Source organism: Anastrepha obliqua, chromosome 5, assembly GCF_027943255.1.
Source record: "Anastrepha obliqua isolate idAnaObli1 chromosome 5, idAnaObli1_1.0, whole genome shotgun sequence".
NCBI classification, from domain to species: Eukaryota; Metazoa; Arthropoda; class Insecta; order Diptera; family Tephritidae; genus Anastrepha; species Anastrepha obliqua.
This window is the reverse complement of record NC_072896.1, coordinates 101,354,367-101,378,155: the sequence shown is the minus strand read 5'-3', so window position 1 is coordinate 101,378,155 and position 23,789 is coordinate 101,354,367. Positions and strand designations below refer to the sequence as shown.

At 37.2% G+C, this 23,789-nt stretch overlaps 2 pseudogenes; both read left to right on the top strand.

Annotated features, from left to right (window-relative positions):
* The first annotated feature begins 22,721 nt into the window (after positions 1-22,721).
* On the top strand, positions 22,722-22,907 carry LOC129249667 (U2 spliceosomal RNA; annotated as a pseudogene).
* Positions 22,908-23,192: 285 nt separating this feature from the next.
* On the top strand, positions 23,193-23,331 carry LOC129249555 (U2 spliceosomal RNA; annotated as a pseudogene).
* The last annotated feature ends 458 nt before the right edge of the window (positions 23,332-23,789 follow it).

Sequence of the window (23,789 nt, the reverse complement as noted above, 5' to 3'; positions counted from 1 at the left end):
TGAAATTTTTGTATAAAAAAGGGAAGAATGCCACGTAAGCCACCAATGAAATTTGTGAAGTTTACGGAGACGATGCTGTATCAGTTCGTGTAGCACAACAATGGTTCGCTCGCTTCCGTTCTGGAAATTTCGATGTGAAAGATGCACCTCCCTCCGGTCGGCCTATCGTTGAAAAAGTCGATGAAATTATGGAAAATATTAACCAGGACCGTCACATAAGCTGCCATGACATCGCCAAGACACTAAACATTCATCATCAAACGGGTTTGAACCATTTAAAAAAGGCTGGTTACAAAAAGAAGCTCGATGTTTGGGTACCACATGAATTGTCTATGAAAAATTTAATGGACAGAATTAACATCTGCGAGTCTTTGCTGAAACGAAATGAAATCGAATCATTTCTGACGAGAATGGTAACAGGAGATGAAAAGTGGATCAAATACGACAATAATGTGCGAAAAAGATCATGGTGCAAGGGTCGTGAAGCTCAACAAATGGTCGTAAAGCTAGGATTGACGCCTCGAACGGTTATGCTGTGTGTTTGGTGGGATTGGAAAGGAATCATCCACTAGGAGCTGCTCCAGCCTGCTCGAACGGTTGATTCTACACTTTACTGTCAACAACTGATGAGACTGAAGCAAGCAATCGAAAAAAAAAAACGGCCAGAACTGATCAGCAGAAAGGGCGTCTTCTTCCATCAGGACAACGCTAGGCCACACACATCTTTGATGACTCGGCAAAAACTGGGAGAGCTTGGCTGGGAAGTTTTGATGCATCCACCATATAGCCCTGACCTGGCATCATCGGACTACCATTTGTTTCGACCAATGCAGAACTCCCTTAATGGAGTAAAGTTGGCTTGAAGAGAAGCCTGTGAAAATTACTTGTCGCAGTTTTTCGCCGAGAAACCATAAACGTTTTACACTGATGGAATAATGTCTCTAGAAGAAAAATGGCAAAAGGTGGTCGACCAAAATGGTACATATTTGGTTTAATAAAGTTCATTATAAATATAAAAAAAATGAGTTGAAGTTTGATTAGAAATACGAAAAGATTTTTTCGACTACCCAATATTTCCGGTTCGTGCCAAAGGATTTTCTTCTCAATTTTAAGTATTGCCTTTCCTTTATAAATTTTAAAATAGGCAGTCTCAATCTAACCCCGTTTACTTATACTATAAATAAAATTCTTCTTTCAAGATTTTCACATGAAATTGCGCTTTTTCCTTTGATTAACTTCGTGACTTAAGTTTTCACTATGCATCAAAAAAATCAAAAAATAAAAAAATCAGAAAAATGAAATAAATGAAAATAAAAATAGAGTAACATAAAAGAAAGCGCCCTGCAAAATGCATTGAAAGCGTAAGTTAAATGCAACGCTGGCGAACAAAGAGCAGCAAATAGCGGTGACGAAAACTCGAGTGATGGAGGGGCGGTGTTGTGCATCGGTAGGGGCGTGAGTGGTCATGCAATTCGAATGGCATTAATCTTAAAAGTGCACAAGACGTCGTCTGCAGCGCTTGAAGCATCGAACACTGAACTTTGAGTTGTTAGTCGATGAGTGCTGTTCCGGCATTTGCTGGTGGCTGATTGAAGAAAAAATGCAATAATACGTTGGCGCTTGTGGGGTGGGAGAATTAACAAAACAAACAAAAAAAAAGAATAAAACGAAAAAAGGAAAATGAATGAAAACGGTGGAATAAATAAGTGCTTATATAAATAAATAAACAAACATAAGCCATTGTGTTGCTTACAAGGAGTAAGAATGCTTGAAGGTAGTAAGGAAATTGCTTGCCACCTACCAAACGGTATACGCAACAATACATACGTGCATAGTAGCTGGGCGCGTGCAACTATTTGCCAGCAAAACAACTTATATTGAAGCGTAGCATAATTATAGGAGCACAACACTGCAGTGACCACTCGAAGCTAGCGACTACTTTTCTGGAACGATTTTGTAAAGATGTTTTTATGCCCTTTATGCATGTTTCGGAAATGTTAAAAATCTTTAAGCGATGAAGAATTAATATTTCAGGTCCTGCTTTTGTGAGAATGTCAGGACTTTTCGTCATCAATTTGTAAGGTGGAAAAACGGGTTGCTGGATTTAAACGTGGCCGTTCAGGCCTTGAAGACAATACCACAAATCGTAGAAAAAATATTGGACATCGTATTGTTCACCGTAGTTGAATGGATTGGTGCGTGACTACCATTCGGAATTCAGAGGGAACGTAGGTTTGAATCTCGGTGAAGGGCCAGTGAAGAAAAACATTTTTCTAGTAGCGGTCGCCCCTCAGCAGGCGATAGCAAACCGCCGAGTGTATTTCTGGCATGAAAGTGTGTATTTCCTCATAAAACAATATCTGCCGTTCGGAGTCAGCTTGAGGCTGTAGGTCCTTCCATTTGTGGAACAACATCAAGACGTACGAGGAGGAGCTCGAGGAAACACCCAGAAACTGGTCGCACATTTGCAAAACAATGGAACAAAAACTTATTCGAATACGACTTTCTGTAAGCCTGGTTATTCAGCAAGCTCATGCCTAGAAATGGGCCAAGAAGGTTTTAGTATCAGTTTTTTGGAATGCAAGAGGAGTTTTTTTGTGTAATTCGGAACCTTTTAGACCAGTTGAAGGAAAAAAATCGTGTAAAAATACCCAGTTTGCAGAAAAAAAAATTGGAGAAAAAATTGCAGAAAACAAAAATTGTCACAGGAGGTTAAAACCCATGATTTAAAGTTCCAATTGTTGGAACGTCCACCGCATTCACCAGATTTGGTCCCAAGCTACTTCCATTTGTTTCCAGATGTAAGAAAATTCATGCGTGAAAAGAGTTTTTTTTATCAAAGGATAAGGTCATAACAGCTGTAGAATCGTATTTTACAGCTTCCTGATGCTCACTTCAGGGATGGAATTCATAAATTGGAATCACGTTGGAACAAATGCATTGATGTTGAAGTATGATTCTTATCGAACTGCAAAACTTTTTCAATAACCTGATATGTATGGCTTTTGTAGGAGGATGAATTATGTGGTGAAACATTGTTCAATAAGTCCTGTAGTGGCAGCACCCCTTAATAGAGTATTTGCGTGTTGCAATAAAATATTAATATTTTACTTAGTCTCAGTGCAGATGATCTAAATATTTTAAAAGCTCTTATCTGAGCGAGTAAATTTTTTTTTGTTTTAGTCAGGAGATGTCAAAAAAAATACCAGAAACATCATCAAAGGTGCCGTCATACCATTGGTAAGGCATGCTCCCACTAACACTATTCCTCTTCCTCGGCTGATTTCCACCCTGGGACCGCGCTAACATATCTTCATGTTATGTCAATTGACACAACAGGTTCCTGCGTCCAGGTTCCGCTCCTGTGAGCGCATGGAGACTTTACGCCATCGATAGTATGCACTCTTCCCACTGCCTTTTCAGCCGACTGTGGAGGACATAAAACATCGGAAAATGTACAATAGTCCGGTACTCAAAAACTATTGTCTTGGCTTCAGTTTGCGTCTGTATCTCTCGTCGGTTTGTCTTCAGCAGTTAATCTTCACTGTCCACCTGCTAGCAAAAGTACAAAAACTTAATAATAAACGAATAGAATATATTGTAAACTATATTACTTATAAGGTTCTCTGATTTTTTGTTTTTTTTTTTGCTTGAGTGAGTAAATATTTGATTCCATATTATCAGTTTATATGATAAGTCATAGCCATTTGCTTTTATGAAACGTATACTCGAAATAGTTTGAAACCACTTGAAACATTGCACCGGCAAACTTTAATAAAAATACAATTTTATGTCTTGAAATATATTTGCACAGTCATATTCTGTGCTTGCTATTATTCATCGTTTTAGTTTGGACTTTGCTCATCCATATACTCAAAAGCTGTTACGTACCTCTCTTGTGCGTTCTGAGCTGAGATATGTCATATTTATGTTAGGTGAGGAAGACATCTTTACATTGGATTGTTCTAAATATTTTTCCGATGCATCGAGTAGTTGTGAAAGTGAGAACAGTGGTTCGGGTAGTGATATAGAAGAAAGTTCCGATAGCGCCATATTTTCATTTGGAGAAGTTCATATTACTCAATAATTCGAAAAACTGTACAATTGACAAAAAAACTTCAGTGTGCAGGGTGAACGATGTGAAGTGTTACCAACTTTACACTGCTTTTATCTGTAAAACAGCTCATGACATCAACGTCAAAATTGTTCTAATGACAGTGCAATATATTGTTTATAAGCCATCAAAAGCATTTGCGTCTCAGTTTTGTTGAAGTTTTTTTTTCTGTGATGGAATTCAAAAGTAATAGTGTGGTTGCGTTATATTTGGCTGGAAAATCACAACCAGCCATTGTTCGTGAGCTCAGTCACCTCAAAGTGAATAAAATGTTTGTGTATCGCACTATAAAACGTTACAATGATACTGGTAGCATTGCCATACGCTATGGAGGTGGACCAAAAAAAACCGCAACAACGCCAGAAATGGTTTGGAAAGTAAAAGTTCGACTTGAACGAAATCCACGTCGAAGTGGAAGAAAAATGGCCAAAGAACTGAGAAGTATTCGACGCATTTTGAAAAATGAGCTTAAAGTCAAGGCTTACAAGTTCCAAAAAGCTCACGATCTTACACCCCAGCAAAAAAAGTTCGGTGCGAAAGAGCAAAGGAGTTGTTGCGCTTGCACGAACGTGGCGAATTTCCTTACATTGTGTTTTCTGAAGAAAATATTTCCCAATTGAGCAGTTCATAAACACTCGAAACGATCGTGTTTACTTGACCGAACGCTCATACGAGAATTTGAGCCTATGTATGGCCACTCGAAGCAATTCCCCATCGCAAGTAATGGTTTGGGCCGCAGTGACCGCTGATGGACGCTCTCCAATCGTTTTTATCGAGCCTGGTGTCAAAGTGAATGCGACTTATTATCGGGAAAGTATTTTAGAGCTGCTTTAGAGACACGCAAACATTTCGGTCGTAGACCATGGACGTTCCAACAGGACTCGGCACCGTCTCATAAAGCTCGTGTGAACCAAGAATGGTTAAAAAATCGTGTTCCACACTTCATTTCGTCCACACAATGGCTTTCGATTTCGCCAGACGCAAGTCCGATAGAGTACTCCATCTGGTCCATTTTGGAGAGCAAGGTGAGGACTAAAAATCATCCTATATCACCCTGTATATTGTAAATCTTGCATAATTTAACAACTGTATAATGTTTAATGCAGTAAAATAATCTAGAAAGGCAAAAATACAAGGACTATTCATTGTCTGCAGCAAAAATATGGACGAACCACTTTAAGAGCAATCATAGATTAACCTGGTAGATTGTCCGGGAACATGAAACAGCAAAGCCTTAAAAAAAAAAGTCAAGAGCAAAGAAAAAATTGCCCACACAAAGGTATGCCATGTTTGCAAATCACACAATAAAACAAGCGAAAGATCATGCACTAAAACAATTTTAGAATTACTATGACTAAATAAAAATATATTTCTTCAAACAAAACACATGGGCTGAAAGTTTGGGAGTGAGCACTAGTTTTATTGCATTCAGCTTTTTTCAGTTAGTACCAACCTTAAAAACACAGCTGTTAAAATCTCATGAAATTCTCTTTATTAGTTCGTGAGTTATTTTGCTAAAGAAGATTGATTTCACAACAGTAGATCAAAGAGAATTTCGGATTTTAGTTTTACACGGCTTCTTGATGGAAGTGAATACGTTCAAGCGAGGCAATCTCTTGAAAAGTGATCATGGGACTCCGCTCCATCAGCAACAATAATAAAACGATAGTTTGCTGACTTCAAACGTGGTCGTAGCGACACCGATGATGCACAACGCAGTGGACATCCAAATGAGACGGTAACACCAGAAAACACCAAACAATCCACAAAACTGTTTTGAGTGATCGAAAAGTGAAGTTGCGTGAGTTAGCTGACACCGCAAAAATGTTAAAAATGTTTTGTCTTTATATTGAGTGAGCATTTGACTATGAGAATGTTCTGTTCAAAGTGGGTGATGGATCTGAGCAGTGGTAAAACTACATTAATTAAACTTCGAATTGCTCCTACACCCACCGCATTCAACAGCTTTGGCTCCCAGCGAGTACTGGCTATTCTTCTTCTTAATTGGCGCAAATTGGCTACTGGCTATTCGCAGACCTAAAAACGAGGTTATCGCTGAAGCTAAGGCCAATTTTGCTGGTCCAACAAAAAAGGTATTGAAATGTTAGAGCGGTGTTGGAATGACTGCGTTTTTCTTTAGGGAAATTACGTTGCTAAATAAAGCTAGTTTTGAACAAAAAAACGCGGTTTCTTTCTTAGGTCCAGGACTATTCAGTCCGTGTGTTGTAAAAGTTGGTTAAGCTTCAAAGGCCGGTGATGATTTTGAATAAAACACATTTTTTTAAGAAATTATTATCATTTCTCTTTATCATAATAATACTGGTATAGCTCAATTACGTATGGAACAAAATATCGGCCAAATGGCCGCAGTGGCCTCGGCGGTACACCTCCATCTAAAACTTCGATGGCGCTGAGACATAATTTAGGTTCTATGCCGTCAATGTGCCGAATTATCTCATCCTTTAGCTCTTGAATTGTTGCTGGCTTATCGACATACACATTTTATTTCAAATAACTCCAAAGAAAGAAGTGCAACGGTGTCGTTGACGTTTAGGTGTGGGTCACATTCAACATCGGCCCTTGAAATTTAACCACCCTTTATTAATTAGAAAAAGTTATCGCAGTTTTTTTACACGCCTCTCAAAATAATGTTCAGGGCTTAAATCACTGGTTATATAGTAAATTTCAGCAAAACAGTAGCGGGCGACAATTTGTTACTATGACCTGTTGGAGGTCCGGTGATGTAGATCACACCAGATCACACCAGGAAATATAAAATAAAAAAATCCGATATTCGGGCTTGCTTCGCTTTTCTAACATTCTAAGGTCAGAGTTTGATGATAATTTGTTTATTAGTTTTTTATATACCCGTGTAAGGCGCTAAATATCCTTTATTAATGATACACAAAAATTTCCATTTTTGCATAAGAATAGGCCCCAACCTATGAAAAATTGTGTTTTCGATCCAAAGTCTAGATATTGAGAGTAAATTCAAAATTTCTAGCATGCAGTTTGTTTTCACCATGATGGAAAGAATAATGAGATGGCGCCTATCGTTGTCCCGTTACTTTGCTCTCAGCGAATTTGACAACGAGTTACGTGATTTTAGCTCCAGTATGACCAGATTACCATTTTCGTAACTTGATATAGCTTTTGTTTTGTTATTTGGTCTCGGAGTTTTAGTTCTTTCTTCATGACATTTTTCTAGCCTGTTCTAATTAAAATGTAATGTTTATAATTTTGTAAAATATACATTTTTTAAAAATTAGTTCAATAGTTCACTCAGTTTTATTTAGTTTTACTTTTTTTAACATATGTTGGCATTGCCCGCGATTTCAGGTGTTGTTGGCGTTCTTCTGCTTTCGGCAATACTGCACAACTTGGAAAAGCGTGACGTCACGTACTCTCTGATGGGCGCAATCTTCTTTCTATCATTCTTGTGTTTTCACTGTCATCCAGCGTAATTAGTGATTTTGAACTACAAGTCGCTTGTTTGCTGCAAGAACATTTTAAAGTAAAAAATAAAAAGTTGAAGTGAAACAGTTTTTAATTTACTAAGTAAAAGTGAAGTCACCCTCTGCGCTAATGAAATACCATCATGAATTTTTAGGCAGCAGAATTTTGAGCTGGAGGTAATTTCTACATACTTATAGTCCGGGAGCCAGGGGTCGATTTTGGACTGCGTTTTTATACCGTTAAATTCTTGACTATACTTGTGATTTAGCTTTTATGAATAACGAAAGTGAAAGTCAGCTGGCGCACCCGCGGTGGGTGTGATTGTGGGAGGGTACGAAACGTGTCGAAAAATTTCTACCAACTCATTTAATACAGGCTAGAATTTTTTTGTGTATTGTTGACATTTAGTAGAATAAAACAAAATAGTCAGCTGCGCCGTAGAGGGGGAAAAAGGCGTCAGCTAAACAGGCGAATTTGTAAAATAAATTAAATTAAATTAAATTATAAACGGAGTTGACATCAGTATTATATTTTCATATGTGTCCAAAATTATGTGAAAAAATTTCATTCGGCATAAAGTAGCTTTACTTTTTAATTTATTTTGCAAGTTCGCCTGTTCAGCTCACATATTTTCCCCCTTCTACGGAACATCCCACGCACGTACCCACCGCTACTGAGCCAGCTGACGGTTGGTTTCGTCATCCATTGGATGACGTCAGCTTTCAGTTTTAAAATCAGTCGCCATGAATTGATAAGGTCAAAATGACCCCTGGCTCCCGGACTACTATGTCATCATGAAATCGAAAAACACGTATAAGGTTTTTTATGCCATTATTCAAACTCTTATTTGGCTAGTTAAGTAAAGCTTCAAATTCCAAAATTTCAAAAAAAAAAAAAAATAAAATAAAAAAAAAAATTTATTATATTAATTTTCAAGTTTATACAAATATTTTCTAAATCCAAACTTTACGTAGGGTATTCTAATATTGCTTTATGTAATAAAGTCTCTCCATTGCCTTCGAATGCAAGTAGTCATAAGTGGGTATTTTTCATTTTTCGCTTCATGGCACTGTGTCAATTCCATTTAGTCGCTCCTCGCGTAACTATTTTCCCATAATTTTCTTTTGTTTGCCATTTACAAGTACTTCAGAATTTATTTATGCATTCATTCCTTTCACTGTTTGTGCGCAAATTTGTCATTCGTTTTATTGTCTGAAATAATTTAAGTCGCATAGATCTTTCATGTAAATATTTGGAGTACTACGAGTATACAAGCACAACGAAGTGGCTCCCGCGGTGACGTTGATGCCGTGGCTGCGGTCTAGTGTCGCGGTCGCGCGATGTTTGGCGGTTCACCTTTTTATCTCTTTTGCATTTCTTTTTTACAATTGTCTTACATTGCCCTACCGTTCATTCTTCGTATTACACTTTACGCCTTTCACCCGTAGTTATTTTTCTTTTGCATTTTATCGCTGCGGGCTGAAAACTTTTGCTTTGATAAATATATATTTTATTCTTGATATTTTTCCACTATTTTTCTTGTTCCGATAAAATGAAATTCTCGTCTCTCAGCTTTCTTCCTTTGCTGTGCTTTAATTTGCATACACTGTGGAATATGTATATACATATGTACATATGTATGACTAGATCTATTTTTTAAACGACGCGTCACAATTTCTTTCCACTTGACGCTGACTTCACGCTTTTAGGTATATACAAATTTCTTTAACAAATATACAAATTTCTATATCGTTTCGGGAATTGCCATTGTCTGAGTTTCTTTTATGAATGCAGCCCCCTCTTCAATGAAATCTCCTTTGCTGTTATTCTTGCTTCAGCTGGCAATTTTCCTTGTAGATTTCACTACTTGGAAATATTCGTTCTTAAAGCTCATAGTGCGGCTGCGATATTGAGCTGTCTTTATCAACAGCGTATGTGTGTGTGTGTTTGTGTGAGAATGCCCACTTGCATATGTGCAGCTGTGTGTGCCTGTGCTCCAGACAGTTCTTGGCGTTATGGCAATGAGGTCAAAAGATATCCTGAATTGTGTCATTTCGAGCGATTTGAATTTTATTAAATATCTATTATTCATTTTAATTAGACAGTTTGAATGAATATTCTGCAAGGCGCGAAAGCAGCATTCATTTTGAAATATTTAATATTTAATTATATGCTTTAGACCAATTAAGAAATTCAATTTCGTTTTGCTTAAGTATCTTTACAAGAGGGCGGCAGAGATAATTTTGGTACTTGTTAATTACACTAAACAACATAAAAAGTTGTTCAGGCCGATAATTCCAGCAGCTCCCGTAATGCTGTAATGTAATTATTTAAAATTACATATCTTTCATATAAGTAAACAAAAAAAAACTTAGATTTTCATGCCAATCTGCTAAAAATGTTTTCTTATGTATTACACAATGCGACAAAAATTAATTTTTTTTGTATTCAGAAAAAACTTCATATGCAGGTTAGGCTATAGATTTAATCGCGTACTCAGCTTTTCATATGCTTATCAATTTAACTTTTCAAATGACTAAACTTTCAAATAGGACATAGTAGCATCTTGAAGCAGATCTCCTCTTCCTTCCCTGTTCTTCGCACTGATCTCTCCATTCGCAAACTGTGTTTTGAGGGTTGTGCTAGGGCTATCTTTCCGAGCAGGCAAGACTGGAAGGAGGAGAGAGTCGGCACGGATATAGGTACCTCTGTTTTCACTGACGCTTCCGAAATGGAATCTGGAGTGGGAGCGGAGGTTTTCTCTAAATCAGCCAGCATTTCGGTCTCCTTTAAACTGCCGGAAACGAGCAGCGTATTTCAAGCAGAGGTCTGCGCGATCCTGCAGGCAGGCAAAAGGGGTCGACAGAACCGGTTTCAGCTGTCCCCCTCACACACATCGGTATCCCTTTGTCCATTGTTAAAGGGAAACTACACAATTTCTTTCTAAGAAAAGCGCAAGACAGATGGCTGTCTGTCTCATCGTACGCTATTTCGAAAACACTATGGCCCCAATACGATAGAAACAGAACGCTTAAGGTGATGGGAATCCCCCGCCATTCAATTTCCAGACTCATCGCGGTGTTCACTGGTCACTGGGTGATCGGTACTCATGCGGAAAAGCTTGGAATTCCGTACAACCCCTATTGCCGAAGCTGTGGGGATCCTACAGAGAAAGAGACTGTTGAATATTTTCTCTGCAAATGTCCAGCTCCGGCGGCTAGACGCTTGAGATTCCTTAACGTGCTCTTTGGGGATGACTTGAAGAAATTCTCCAGCCTAGATCCCTTTTCTCTCCTCCACTACATCAACAGCATTGGATGGCTGTAGAAGGTTTTCTCTTCCCATAATTTTTCTTTGCACGGGTAATGGTCCACATTATGCTATCAAAACGGCACGTAATTGCTACTTGAAGTGTGCCTGTGGCACTCTTGCCATTTTACCTACCTACCTTAACTTTCAAATAGAAAAATTATGTATACATAGGTATCCATTGCGTATACTTTACTTCATAGGAGGAAAGTTCAACTACAGTGCGTTAAATATGATACTATAGCAGACCCTGTGTGACAAGTTTTGACTATTTATTTTTTTCTTATTTAATTTAATTTGTGGCACTTATAGCCATATAAAAGAAAAAACAAAAATAGAATAAAAAAGTGTTCGTGAAAATTTCAAGTTTTTCTAGATAAATTTGTGGTACGCAACTTTATAAGCCATGAAATTTTGGTGTAATGAAGTGCAATTTTCAAGTAGCGCAAAAATCTCACTGGCTCTTAAAAATTTAGTGTGCTGGCGCTCTGTGCAGGAAGAAACTGTGTACATATGTATTAAAAAAATTTTTTTGAAAACTTTATTGTTTGAAATTTGAAAAATTAAATTGATAAGGAATTGAAACACTGAGTATGTAGCATTTCTATATAAAATCTCCAATTTCACGCGCATACAAGATCTTTCCTGGATAACTTTTGTTGTCGCAATGTGTTATAGAAAATCACCAAAAAAGGCAATGTTTATTAGTTTCATCGCGCTGTCCGCAGACAGTGTCACAGAAGCTGTTTGGGTGGCATCGTATGCTATACGCAATGGTCAAATGCTAGACGGCTCGGGGTTAAAATTAGCGAGGAGGTCACTATCGGCTAGACAGATTTCAGCATGAGTTGTAAGCTCACCAATGTCGCGAATATCCCACAGTGTGAGCTCTGTGAATTTTTCTATCCCTGCTTTCCACTTAATAATTGCCCCACTGCAGGTAGAAGTTTATAGGTGGTTTGCGCCAGAAGACTCGCTTAGTTGAAATAACAAATCTCACTGAGCCGTTTTTCGGACTTTTTGTACCATCGAACTCCTGCCTTTTAGAGTTTCTTAATTTTTTACAATTTTGAGAATATCTGCAAAAGAAAGATTCCCTGATTTCTTAATAACTATAGTGTCGGGCCGTGTTGGCTTGCTTTTCACGCGTTTTTGCTTCACGATTTTTCTCCATTCTCCTACCTGATTGGTCGCAAGCGCTTTAATGTATGCTGGTTTAGTATTTCTATATTTTTAAGGACAGTGTTTTTGTTGTTCTCTACAGCCAATACCAAGTTATCCTTCTTAATTGATTGGGTGAAAGGGGCAAAAATTTCCGAACGGTTTCCTATCGTATCTGCGATTCGATTGGTTGCTCAATTGCTCTCAGTCAGCGGCCTAGCTCTTTTTGCTTTCTCATTCACAGCAGTCGCTTTGTGTTGCTTGTGTGACTAAGGTCGCCGTTGTTTTAGTGCTGTTTCATGCCGTATCTCTGCTCTCAACTCTATTAGAAGAAGAGCTTACATATGACGGAGAGACTGCTTCTTCCATATTTTTAAGGACAGTGTTTTTGTTGTTCTCTACAGCCAATAGCAAGTTATCCTGCTTAATTGATTGGGTGAGTGGGGCAAAAATTTCCGAACGGTTTCCTATCGTATCTGCGATTCGATTGGTTGCTCAATTGCTCTCAGTCAGAGACTTAGCTCTTTTTGCTTTCTCATTCACAGCAGTCGCTTTGTGTTGCTTGTGTGACTTAGGTCGCCGTTGTTTTAATGCTGTTTCATGCCGTATCTCTGCTCTCAACTCTATTAGAAGAAGAGCTTACATATGACGGAGAGCCTGCTCTTCGTTTGCTAATTTTAATGCCTTAGCGCATCCATCATCATCTTCGTGTGTATGTGCTTGTACGAATGTGTGAAATGATCGTGCAGATTTCAGTTGCCGAATCACCTAAGTGACATGATAGCAGAAGTTCAACTCCATAGTTAAAGACTATTTCTCCATAGTTAAAGAGCAAACCTTATCAATCTATCATCCTTGGGGTGGTCATCAGGTATGGTGAAATACAAAAATGTGGTCGTTTATTTCACACGTATTCACACACTCGTTCAATCAGTCGTTGTTCAGGCGGGTACCATGGCAATGGGGGGCTATCTGGCTATGTTAATTTTTTTTCGTATATCACCAACATAACGGTCTGATATTGACCACATATGTAAAATCTTTTCGTCAGGCCTAAATAGTACAAACTAAATATATTTCTATCTATGGGCTTTCAAAGGATCCGTTCTTCTGAACGTTCCAAGAAATATTCCAATACGTCTTTATTTTTATCTTGAATATACTTTGGGTTAACTTCTTTCATAGTCCTTGATAGGAAATGCTGCTCAGTAACAGGTCTACAAAAATTGTTGCCGAGTGCGAGCGTTCTGTAGTCACTCGGTTACAAAATCAGATAAAGAATATATTTTAAATATTTATTCGTTAATTGCCTTCAATTTTGTTGAAAAACTAACCCTCATTCTCTTTTTTTTTATTAGACTAGAAAACAAAATTGTCTCCCACTTCACTAAGTTTTATCGATCGTAGCCTGAAAGTATCATCTCTAAATAAATTGCTTCAAAAGCGTGCAGTTTAAAAGCTAAGCACTAGCAATTTAAATGTTTAATATCACAAAAAGTTAATCGCTTTTACCTAAGCGTAAAACAAAAAAGTTCCGAAATTCCTTGATGAACACAACACCGCCCAACAACCCAAAAACGAATACTGGCGGAACTATAGATGGCAATTTCGGCTTTGGCATTTGGCTTGGCTTGGCTTACCACGCAGATGCGTAACCTTAAGTTTGTCGGTCGACCATGGTCGACCACGTCAGCAGGGCAATGGTTTCGTTGCTACACACTTAATTACATACACAGTAATGCAAAGTTGAGTGGAGGGGCAGAGAGGAGCGTAGTGCAGCAAAGTCTAACATTGTCGAGCAACAGCAATAAAGCTGAATGCTGATAAATATTGGTAGTAAGTTGCTGGCAGTCGCAGCTGAGGCATGCGAGGTGTACACGCACACACCCATAAACGCACTTTCATTCACTATCGCATACTTGCATACTTGCATACTTATTTACATACACATACATGCATACTCTTACACATTTTGTAGTGTGCATAGCGCTAGTGTACACACAAATACATATGCATGCAAGTGCATATGTAAATAAATAGATCGGTTGCTTTGCTTACCAAGCTGGTGGTGCTAATTTTGTGCCACAGCAGCGACCGAACTCACTAAACTGGCAAGCGAGTAATTGCCCATGGAGTATGGAGTTGAAGGGAAGGTTGGGTTGGCAGCAGATTGGTTTTGCAGTAATATGCAGTTGGCGCTATTGGTATTGGAGTAGAAGATGCGTACCCGTTAGAAAATATCAAAGCACATGAAAAATTATTTAAAGTTTACAACTAATCTGATTTCGCAATTGTAAAGCATTTCGCTACCCATGGGTTGCAGGTTTTTGGATAGCTAAAAGGGCTTAGTTTCTAAAATTATTTGCTGAATATTTTCCAGCCAATAGTTTTAATGATGTGGCGTAGCAAACAATTGGTGAAAAACCGTAAATTCAAAATTTGCTGAAGCAACCACTTTCCCCGATCAGCGTCTGGTTCAAAATGTCATTAATGATTTTCATTAATTGGCACATATTTTAACTAAAAACAGAAGACAATCGGACGCTTGCACTAACATTTAAACAAAGTGCAAGTACAAAAAAAAATATATATATTTTTTTAAATAATCGAAAAGTCGAAATAAAGGGTCGTTAAATTTCAAGGGCCGATGTTGAATGTGAACCACACCTAAACGTCAACGACACCGTTGGACTTCTTTCTTTGGGGTTATTGGAAAGAAAAGGTGTACATCGATAAGTCAGCAACAATTCAAGAGCTAAAGGATGAGATAATTCGGCACATTAACGGCATAGAACCTCAATTATGCCTCATCGTCATCGAAGTTTTGGACCATCGGATGGAGGTGTACCGCCGAGGCCGCGGTGGCTATTTGGCCAATATTTTGTTCTACACGTAATTGAACCATATCAATATTATCATAATAAAGACAAATGACAATAATTTCCTAAAAAATTGTACGAGTATTTTATTCAAGATCAACACCGGCCCTTAAAACTTAACCACCCTTTAGATAAGGAACTATTTGTATTTGGTGGTCTTTGGAGGTGGGTCGCTGAGACCAGCCCTTAAAATTTAACCACCCTTTACCTCGGAAACGGTTACGTTCTGGACGTCATGTTTTGTGAACAAATCAATTAGAAATGTCGTAACAATAATGTCATTAAGTACCTAGAACTACTTTCCTGGTAACCCTGTATACTGTGGGTTTCATATCGCCAAGTTTTGACAGTTTATTTGACGTGGCATGAACGAAGCAGATAGCCATTAATTTTGAAATCCAGCGGTGAAGACTGCGGAAACCACATGGATATATCACAAAAGCAGCACGAGACTGGAACCTGCAAGGCAGTCGGAGATGTGGTAAGCCATTTAACACGTAGAGGCGACTAGTGGAAGCGGAAGCACTACAGCGGGTCGCACTTAGCGAAAAAACAAAATAAATAAATCTCATTTTAAGTTATTTATTGAGGCTTTTTGTTTCACCTAGGAACTAGGGGAATATACATATATATATTTATATATTAGGTGCGCAACTAAGTTCACAGTAGATGCCGCCGGCAGTCTGTGCTAGTCGATTCTAACGTAACCCAAACGTCATAAACCAAGCTGAGACATATGGTAAACAAACTGCTTCGACACATTAGTGATTTCATATACATATACTTTTCATATACTTTTGGTTTTGTGAAAAAATCTGAAGCTATGCCGAATAATCGTCATTTGCAAGAAGTGTTGATTTTGCTTTTTCATTCGAAAAAAAACGACGCCTGAAGCGCATCGAGAGCTACAAAAAGTTTATGGAGATGCTGCTTTAAGTGAAATAACGTGCCGAGATTGGTTCCGTCGCTTCAAAGACGCTGATTTTAATATTGACGACCGTCCGCATGAAGGAAGGTCAAAAACCTTCGAAGACGCTGAATGGGAGATATTGCTCAATGAGGAACCGTGTCAAACGCAAGAAGAGTTTGAGTTTGCTTCAGTATTAGGAGAATGGGAATGATTCAGAAACAGAAACAGGGGACTTGGGTTCTTTATGAGTTAAAAGCAAGGGATGTTGAACGTCGTATTTTCGTCTGTGAACAACTGCTTCAGCGGCAAAAAAGGAAGGGGTTTCTTCATCGCATTGTGACGGGTGCAGAAAAATGGATTCATTACAGCAATCCAAAGAAAAGGAAGTCATGGGAACTGCCCGGTCATGTTCCTACGTCGTCGCTTCGGCCGAATATTCACGCTGCGAAGGTTATGCTATGTATTTAGTGGGACCAAAAGTTGGTGTTATTTATTATGAACTGTTAAAACCAAGCGAAACGATCACTCGGGATCGGTAACGACTTCAAATGAAGCGATTGAGTCGAGCACAATACGCGGAGAGGCATGAAAAAGTAATTCCACAGCATGAAAACGCTCGGCCTCACGTTGTCAAACCCGTTAAAACCTACCTGGAAACACTGAAATGGGAATTCTACCCCACCCGCCATATTCTCCAGTTCCATTCATATGAAGACATCAAAAAATGGTTTGATAGGTGGAAATATGAACTGTTTTACTGCGACGGTATAGGAAATCTACCAGAAAGATGGGAAAAAGTAGCAGCCAGTGACGGGCAATACTTTCAATGATTCACTTGTGACCATTTTTTCAGAACTATATATCTTTTATTTAATTTTCAAAATTTTAATATCAACAAAATTTTTAATGAATTTGAACTTTTGTTTCCAGAATTAAAAAAAAAAAACAAAATAGGAGTATGCAGTTTTATATCCCACTGAATTTGTATAGAATGGGACATCAGGCGCTCAAAGGCGCTACTTGATGGGTAACGGAAAAACGTCTCTATGTTAGTTGCTTTGATCGCAGGTCACTGTATCCTAGGCCGACATGCTTAGAGATTGAATGTAGCTCAATTCGATTATTGAAGAAACTGCAAGAATGAGAAGGAGGAGGAGTTTGTCAGACATTTTCTCTGTCACTGTCCTGTGTCGGATTCCACTAGGTTTATATACTTTTACTCATCGTTCTCGAATGATACTGATGACGTTTGGGATATAAGTGTCGGCCGGATCAATGGATCGGCAACGGTTTAAGTGAGTTAGTTTAGAGACCGACTGCTACTTCTACCTACCCACCTACCCATAACACATAGTTTTTATATGCTTGGAAGATACATTTTTACTTGAAGATCTCAATAGATGTCTGCATAAATTTTCTACCTGAGTAGATTCTTAAAATTTTCTTGAAATACCTCGTAACAATAATATGAAGAGTATCGGAAAACGCATAGGGCTTTTAAAAATAATAAAAAATAAAGGGTTTTCCAATAACGGGTTTAACGGTGATTAACGATTTTTTATGGCCGAAATTGGATGGTATTGATCTGAACAAGGTTAATTTTTAACAAGACGGCGCTACGTGCCACACAAGCAACGAAACTATTGATCTTTTAGGGGAAAAGTTTCCGGACCGTGTTATCTCTCGAAGACATGATCACAATTGGCTACCAAGATCTTGTGATTTAATTCCCTGTGACTGATTTCTTTGGAGCCACGTGAAGGAGAAGGTCTACGCCAACATCCCAGGGTCGATTCAAGACCTCAAAGATGAAATTCGTGATGCTATCGAGGACATAGGGCAGCCTCTTTGCAGTTCGGTTATGGAAAATTTCATGAAAAGGAAATTGTCCTATAAGCGTGGTCGTGGTGGTCATTTGCCTGATGTTATTTTCCACTATTAACGTCATACCTTCCTCTTTATAATGAAATAAACATCCGATCATTTGTGTTAAAAATAGCATTTTTCTTTGAATATCAAAATAACACCTCTGATTGGGAAACCCTCTAATTTAATCCTAGCGCCACCGACTAAGTTAGTTTTTCGTCAATACATTCACTTTTGTCTGGGTAAAAATTATTCCAAATATAAGGTGAATCAGGCAATAAATCTGATATTTTAAAATATCTGAATTTTAGCACCTTCTAACTTTTTCTTCGACAAACACAATCAGTTGTGGGGTCATATGCCCTTAGTTTGAGCACAGTCGGCGAGCTGAATTTTGAGTATTTGATCTTTGAAGCACAAGGATAAGGTTCAATTTCGTTGAAATGAAAAGTTATCGCAAAATCTGTCCATCGAATTATCTACTACTCGTAGTACCAAACAACCGAAAAGATATGGGTAGTGGTAAACAGTTCACACTGCCTATCCTTGGCAGTGTCTCTCCACTGAAATTCCCCAGTTTCAGTTGTATGGCAAAGAGAAGGAACGCGAACTAAACATCATTCTACTTAAAAAATTTCTACAAGCGAAGCCGTTTAATAAGAACAGTTTTTCCTACGGGGTCATTTTATTCATACGAAGGAATATTTGCATGCAGCTGTGGGGAATTGAAGATAGTTTGCATGGGTTTGATATTTTCCGAAAGAAAGCAACTATGTACGCCAGAGCTGTGTGGTTTTAAAAGAATTTAATAAGAGTAATTGGACTAAAACTTCGAAGTGTTTGATGAAATTTGTATAAGAGATTTTTCAATACATGCAGGTGTGTTTATTTAAATATGAGACAGAAAGAACTGTAGTGCTCTGCTACAACTCAAAAGCTCCCGAAATATGCTTACCTTTATAATGGGCAAATATTTGGAAATGGAAATAAGTTAGTTCATAGCCACCTAATGAGTTGCATTTAGTTGCTTTTAAAAAATGCGAACACATTTAATTTGCATTTGTGCTATGCAGGTAGTAATCCTGCTTTTTGCGGTAGTAATCTTTTGATTCTTTCCACTCCATGCTTGGCCTCAAGTGCTATACGTTTCAGAACTTAAGCGTTTTTTGCAATACGCGCCCGAAAATCTTTAACGCATACTTTTCATATCTCAATGGCTCGTCAAGGGCGTTGCATGTTAGTGAAAGAAGTTTGTGGCGAGACCAATTTTTCTTTTGGTGGCTCTGTTTGCCAACAAATTTTGGCACAAGTGAGGGACGAAAAATCGGTAGCTGAATGTTAAGAACACAATTAAATGATATTTCGAGGCAGTTTCGTCAGACTTTGACAGTTTTTTGTGGGACTTGAACTTATTAATTTCGATTACAAAGCATGTATTTGAAAGATTTGCGATAAATATTCTGCTCGCCTACAAGTATGCTATTAGTTGCGTATTTCCCTTATTATTTCATTCATCTAGTCAATGTCTGTACCTCTCAAATAGCTTATGAAATAGTGAATTGGGGGTTGAGGGCGAAAAGTAGTGTTGTGATACATTGTTTTTATTGTTTAAGAACACTTATCAAAAATAAGGGTTGAACTGCGTCTTACAGGAGAAAGAAAATACAAATTTTTTCGGTTAAGAGTTTTTAAAAGTTTGATTTTTTTAAATAATTTTTCTTAAGCCCTGTTTTGGCGTTCTTCGGGTAATGATCAAGATTTTCTGCGTTGTTCCAGAAATATCTTGAAAAATAAATTTTTTTAACATAAGATCGTTGCTTAGACGAAGTATAATACAAATTTCCTACGTCATTAGTTTGAAATCTTTTTTTAATCAAAGCCCGAGACTCGGGTGAAGCATAACACTATTTTTATTGTTCAAGAAAAATCTTCAAAAGAAAATTCTTCAAAAGAAAAATTTGAAAAGAAAGTGACCGCATCTTATAGCCATTAAAATCAAATTTTTCTGCGTCAACATCTTAAAGCTCGTTTTTGTGGCTATGTGCAACAGTTTTTTCGTTTTTTCAAGCAAAAATCTTCCAAATTCAGAATCTTTATGAAACATTAAGTAACTTTCTCAATTAGCAGAGAAAAAACCCGAAAATTCTACGCCACTAGTTTTAAAAAAAATTATTTTCAGTAATATTTTTTCGAGCATTTTAAAACTTATTTTTGGGTGATGTGACTTTTTTACGTTGTTTAAGAAAAAATTCCAAAAATCTAAATTTTTGAATCTAAAATAATAACTTCTTCATATAAATTATTCTGTGTTAATTTTTGATTTTTTGATTAGGTGTTAAAAATTTTGATTTTCCATAATAATTTTCTGAAAATTTTTAATTTGCTATGATTAACTAATTTATTTGTTGCTTAAGAAAAATCTCCAAAAATCAAACTATGAATAAAAAGTGACTGTATTATAAATTGGTAGCAGATAAAATAAAATTTTTTGGGTAATTTTTTTTTTAATTCTTGTACTTTACAATAATTTTTTGAACATTTTAATTCCTGTGTTTTGGGGGCATGCGCAACAAATTTTTTTGTTGCTCAAAAACAAAAAAATGTTCGAAATTCAAAAATTTTTTTTCAAGATTATTACATTTTATTTATATGGAATAACGTTGACGAAAAAAGTAGAAAACACAATATTTTTTTTCATTTCATATTAAATTTTTCAAATTTTTTATATTTTTATAGTTATAGTTTTTCGAAATATATTATATACATATTTATATTATAATATATATATATTTATATTATTATATATATATTATATAAGTATTGAAAAACAATTTTCTTAACACAAAGTGACTACGTCAAGTGGATATGGAAAATAAAAATCTTCTGCGTTATTAGTTTTTTTATAATTTTAATTTTTCGATAATTTTTTGAATTCGAATTTTTCGAAAATTCTTATTGGTTGCTTACAATTGTTATTTTTCGATAATAATTTAGCGAACTTGAATTTTTCGAACTCGAATTTTTCGAACTCCAATTTTACGAAATCGAATTTTTCGAAAATTCTTACTTATTATACTATTTTTTTAATACAGCGCACGCTCGAGAACGTGAACACTGTAAAACGTGAACAAACCCAAAAAGCTCTATAGCATGAACAATAAACGTTACAATTATTGGAATGTAGTTAACATCGATCTCAAGTAATTCTGAAATTGGGGAATCTCCTAATTGTAAAATAGGTACTTTATTCGTAATTGCGTGGAAGGAGTAAAATATCGCGGTTTTGGTTTTGCAAAGAGTGTTTCGTCTTATGTTTTCTGGTGAAAATGAGTTCTAACAACCCGTGTGCTTGTCATTAAAACAAAAGGCTGAAATTCTCGGCTTTTTAAAAAAGGCTGCTCTGTGACGATTTAGCAAAGAAATATAATGTTGCTGAATCAACAATATGTAACATTAAAGCGAAAAAGCAAGTGATTTTAAAAGGCGTAAGCAACACGTATTGTGCACCTGGAAATAGAAAAACACTGCGTTCTTCAGAGTTGCCCAAAGTGGAGAGAGCTCTTTATCGTTGGCTTATCCGAATGCGAGATAAAAAGGGGCCAGTAAATGCTCTAAAGTTGAAAGAAAAACACTGCATGCAAAATTTAAAGAAAATGAAGCAAACTTCTTCGCTAGTGATGGATGCCTCCAAGGATTCAAGAAAACGTACGGTATTCGTCTTCTTAAAATATCAGGCGAAAAACTGCCTTCGCCACCTCAGCTAGTGGATCCGTTTAAAGAAAAACTTAAAGCTAAAATGGCCGAATTGGAGTCGTGCAACGATCAGTTGCTGATGAGTCGGGTTTATTCTGGAGACTTTTGCCAGAGAAAACGTACGCGTGAAGTTTGGAGAAGAGAGCCGCAGGGGTGAAGTCCGAGAAGCAGCGAATCACGTGTTTATGCTGTTTAAACGCCAGTGGATCCCACAAGCTTAAGCTTTTGGTAATTGGAAAGGCGAATAATCCACGCTGCTTTAAAAACTTTCAGTGTCCCACCGACTATAAGAGCTCGAAATCCGCCTGGATGACGTCGGCTATTTTCAAGCAACGGTTTCATGAGTCATTTGTTCCACAAGTGAATATTCCTTTTAAGTTTTGTCCGGTTTTTAAGGTTAACTGGTTGGTTTTAAGGTTACATCGCTTTTAAAGGAGAAAACCTTACCAAATAAAGCTCTCCTCCTAATCGACAACGCTCCTTCTCACTCAAATGAAGCTGAACTGACAAGGGAGAATGGGCAAATTTCGGCAATGTTTATGCCACCAAACGTTACTCCCCTCATTCAACCGATGGATCAGAATGCAATTAAAATCACTAAGTTGCATTACAGAAACAGCCTTATATTTAGCTTCAATAGCAGAGACAAAGTCTGATTTGCTCAAGTCGTTGAAAAAAATTAACTTAAAAACAGATATAAATATTTTGGATGCGGCTTGGTTTCGTGTTGGGAAGCAACATTAGCTAAGTGCTGGAACAGTATTTTAAATTTTGGCGGTAAACAATGATGATCCCGAAGATAATGCTTCGTTGGCGGTTTTAAAAGCAAAACGGGAAGCTGAACTTCGCACCTTGATAAGCAACACCGTCGATCTCCTTAGTAGTTTAAATCCTAAGGTTCGTTCTTGTTCGCAGATATGCTCAAAGATATGTATGTGGGTTATTGAAAAAACTTTTTGAAGTGAAAACTTCTTTAGAATCGTTGGGAGTGATTTGAGGAAAAGTGAAACGAAAAAGCGACCCTCTTGGCTACGAAGCGTTATATTAATATATATGTTGATATAAACGTAGCGACGAACTAAATAAAAATAACTTTTATTTTTTTTTGTGATTCGAACCAAGGATTTTGGATCGGAAGCTCACATTGCTAGTCGATCGGCTACCGCGCCATGCTGTCATCGCTGGCCTAAAAGTTATTTAGTTACGAAGCGTTATATTATATGTTGATATAAATAATTTTTGTGAGCGTGTAATTCTCAAAAGGTTTATTAGAAAATCTATTGAAGTAGGTAGTGTGGTATCTGTTCGTATCAGCTTAACATCTGATAGATCCTCCGTCGGAGGACAACAAATGTTAAACTGATTTTTGGAAATGGGCGGAGTGTTTTAAGGGCTTGCTCCACCTCTGCCACGGGTTGACCCGGTATTGCAGTACCGCCGGGATTTCGGCCTTGAATAAATACAAGAAGAAATATACTAATACATTTAGCTTTGGTGGGAAGAGCCATAAATTTTTATATGAATACATGTAGACGAAAATGGAATTTGTTTTTTTTTTTTTTGAAATTTGCATTGTAGGACATTTCTGATTATTTATTGAAAACAGTTTTTTGGTTTAGATACTGAAAGTCAGTTTAAGTGAATCGGTATAAATATTTCGTACATTAATTTTTGTGAGCGTGTAATTCTCAAAAGGTTTATTAGAAAATGTAATGACAAGGTAGTTTGTTGGTTGTGTATGGTTATCGCTTCTCGGCCTTATGGCTAAGATCAAAGTGTTAAACTAATTTTTGGAAATGGGCGGAGTGCTTTAGGGGCTTTCTCCACCTCTGCCACGGGTTGGCCCGGTATTGCAGTACCGCCGGGATTTCGGCCTTGAATAAATACAAGAAGAAATATACAAATACATTTAGCTTTGGTGGGAAGAGACATAAATTTTTATATGAATACAAGTAGACGAAAATGGAAGAAACTTGTAAGTCTGTTTCTTCGGTCCGTTTGGGTATTTTTTTTTTGACAACATCGAAACCAAAGCATTTGTATCATATTTTATCTATCATAAGCCACTCGTATCATTTGTTGAAATTGAAAACATTGAGGATGAATAATAATAAAATGAAGAAAATAAAATATGAACTTTATAGCAATATTATAATGAACCTATAATTATCCCGCTCCTAATGCTGCTTTCGTCTCATTCTCTCTCAGTTTGTTTTACGGAAGGTTTCACTTCTATCGCGTCTAACCGATAGACACGTATTTTTTTTTTTTATTAAAAATTCCAGATTGAATTCACGTTACCAGCCATTCATGAATGGAACGAAGATAGAAGCAGGGCAAT